Source organism: Octopus sinensis, linkage group LG8 (assembly GCF_006345805.1).
Source record: "Octopus sinensis linkage group LG8, ASM634580v1, whole genome shotgun sequence".
Classification (NCBI taxonomy): domain Eukaryota; kingdom Metazoa; phylum Mollusca; class Cephalopoda; order Octopoda; family Octopodidae; genus Octopus; species Octopus sinensis.
Window position 1 is genome coordinate 74515612 of NC_043004.1, and position 3136 is coordinate 74518747.

Here is a 3136-nt window from a genome sequence, read left to right on the forward strand (position 1 = left end):
CTGGAAAGCTGCTGCAGTGGATCAAAGGCTTCCTGTCTAACAGAACCCAACATGTTGTAGTCGAAGGAGTCAAATCCAGCCCAGCCAAAGTCAGCAGTGGTGTCCCACAAGGCACTGTGTTGGGCCCACTTCTCTTCATCATCTACATAAATGATATTACTGACACCATCAAACACAGTAACATCAGAACCTTCGCTGATGATTCCAAGCTCCAGAAGGTCATCAATGGCGTGGATGACCGGTTAAACCTTTAGTCAGACCTACTGGGCGGAAAAGAACATGTTGCTAAACGAAGACAAATTCGATCTGATCCACTTTGGAAGGGAGGACGCTCTGAAACTCCCATACTGCCTTCCTTCTGGAGAAATTCTCATGGCGTCTAACAACATCAGAGACTTGGGAGTAACTGTGGACAACAACATAAGCTGGGCTACACATATAAGCAGCAAAGTTGACATGGCACGCAGAATGTGTTCCTGGATTCTTAGAACCTTCCAGTCGAGAGATTCCCACACCATTATCCTTCTCTTCTCCACAGCATGTATTTATGTATATATATAAATATATATATATATATAATGTTCGTCCTTCGGTTCGAAGATGACCAACTGACATCATCTGATGGAACTGCCGCCATGAGACCGGAGGTGGCTGGTGAGGCCAATCCGGGCAAGGAAGCCCTCCCACAGGTGGGGCAGAAGTGGGTAGGGGCAGTGCTACTGGTGCAGGCGGCTCTGACTTTACGCATCTGACGTTTCTGCTCCGCTGACCGAATCCGTCCCTCCTCGGCTGTCCCTGCTCCCACGGTGATTGCGCTGCGCCAGGATGAGCGGTTGGCAGCAAGTGTCTCCCAGGTCTCTGTTCCGATGGAGAAGTCTTTGAGAGAGACCTTGGACTATCCTTGTAGCGCTTTTTCTGCCCTCCGACTTGCGCCTGCCCTGGCCGAGTTCACCGTAGAAGAGCTGTTTTGGGATGCGAGTGTCGACATGCGGGAGACGTGGCCCGCCCATCTCAGCTGGGTCTTGCGCATGATTGTGATGGTGCTAGGGAGATCTGCCTGCTTCAGATATATATATATATATTTATATACATAAATACATGCTGTGTGTTTTCATTTCTGTGCGTGAGAGTGTGTAACTATGTGTTTTCAGTTCTGTTTGTATATATGTATACGTTAATATATTTGCTCGACTAAAGGCGGTGCTCCAGCATGGCTGCAGTTAAATAACTGAAAGAAGGCAACAGAGTGACAAAGTGTATATTACCATAACTAAATATTTAAAGGAGATAACTACAAAATATCTTCTATAATTACATCCCTTGCACATTATAATTTAATAAGAATAATACAATAAATATGCAAGGGAGCTAACTCTTGAACATATTTTGTAGTTATGTTTTAAGTATGTAGTTAACGGGAGATAACTGCAAAATACATTCTAGACTTATTTCCCTTGGATCTGATTATATTAGTACTATTATTCAATTATAATATGCAAGGGATGTAACTCAACAAGATATTTGTAGTATAATGATGGCTTGACTGTGCCTATGCTGGAGCACCGCCGTTTGTCGAGCAAATCGACAACAGGACTTATTCTATGTAAATCTAGTATTATACCATTGGTCCCCTTTGCCGAACCGCTAATTTACGGTAATGTAAACATACCAGCATCAGTTGTCAAGCGGTTTGGAGGACACAGAATCATACACACACATACACACACACACACACACACACACACACACACACACATATATATATATATGTATATATATTCATATATACGACGAGCTTCTTTCCATTTCCGTGTACCAAATCCACTCACAAAGCTTTTGTCTGTCCGATGCAATAGTAGAAGACTTGCCCATGGTGCCACGGACTGGGACTGAACCAGAAACTATGTGGTTGGTAAGCAAGATACTTACCAGACAGCCACTACTACGCCTATATATTTACATATACATATATACGACAGTAAGCAAGCTACTACTCATACACACACTCCTGTTTGTTACTCTGACAACAAGTTGAAGGTGAGCTCTGATTGGTTGTATGCAAATGAATTCATGAATGGGGTCCGGAACTCTCGTTGGAGAAAAAACTTTCACGATTGGGTCATATGAGACGATGCGACCACCTTGAGTATAGGTGGACTGTGTTCACACATGCACATACACCTACACGTCCACACATAGATACATGCAAAGACGCACACTCGTAGCTATTTATGCTTTAAATATTTCTACCTTAAAACCGTGACATTCTAAAGAAATTGTATGAGTGTGTGGGTCAGCCAATATGTGTGTTGTGTATGCGTGTGTGTGTGTGTGTGTGTGCGTGTGTGTTTGTGCTTTCATTTCTGTGTCTGTTTGCGCGCGCGCTCATGTGTGAGAGTTTCCAGTTCATTGCTTGTGTGTATGAGTGTGTAACTGTGTTTTCATTTCTGTATGTGTGTGAGAGCATGTGTTTTTGTGCGTGTGTGAGTGTGTGTGTGTGTGTGTGTGTGTATGTGTGTGTGTGTGTGTGTGTGTGTGTGTGTGTGTGAGTATTTTCATTTCAGTTTTTGTGTGTGTGATTCTTATTATTTTCGTATAAGCGTGTGTGAGCGACTGTGTGTTTTTATTTGTTTGTGTGTGTGCAACAATTGCTTCTACAACAAACACACCTTTCCATATCACTAAATCAACAGGAATTCAATTTATTGCATATTTAGCAACTTCAGATATTGCACATATTTTTCTCACATGGAGACAATTTCAAAAGTTGATAAAACAAATTCTCATACTGGGGTGAAGGCTGCTGACATTCTAACTGGGGGTGGTAAACAACCAATGCCCCCCTTATCTACGTACCTGGACCGGTCACAATTGGTCTTATTCTGAGATCTCTCTGGTGTGGAATATTTATGACTATAGAAGTTGACTTGTTGCAGGCTTCGTTTAAGGCCTCACTTTTGCGGATTTGGGGAAGTCCACAGAAGTTACTGGCCTTGCAGTCAAATCTACTCAAGTAATATCTCTCCTTTTTTGTCAAATCTTGTTGGAAATAGTGGATACTTACCACACACACACATGGGTATGTATGTGTATATATATATATATATATACACATGGGTATATATGTGTATATATA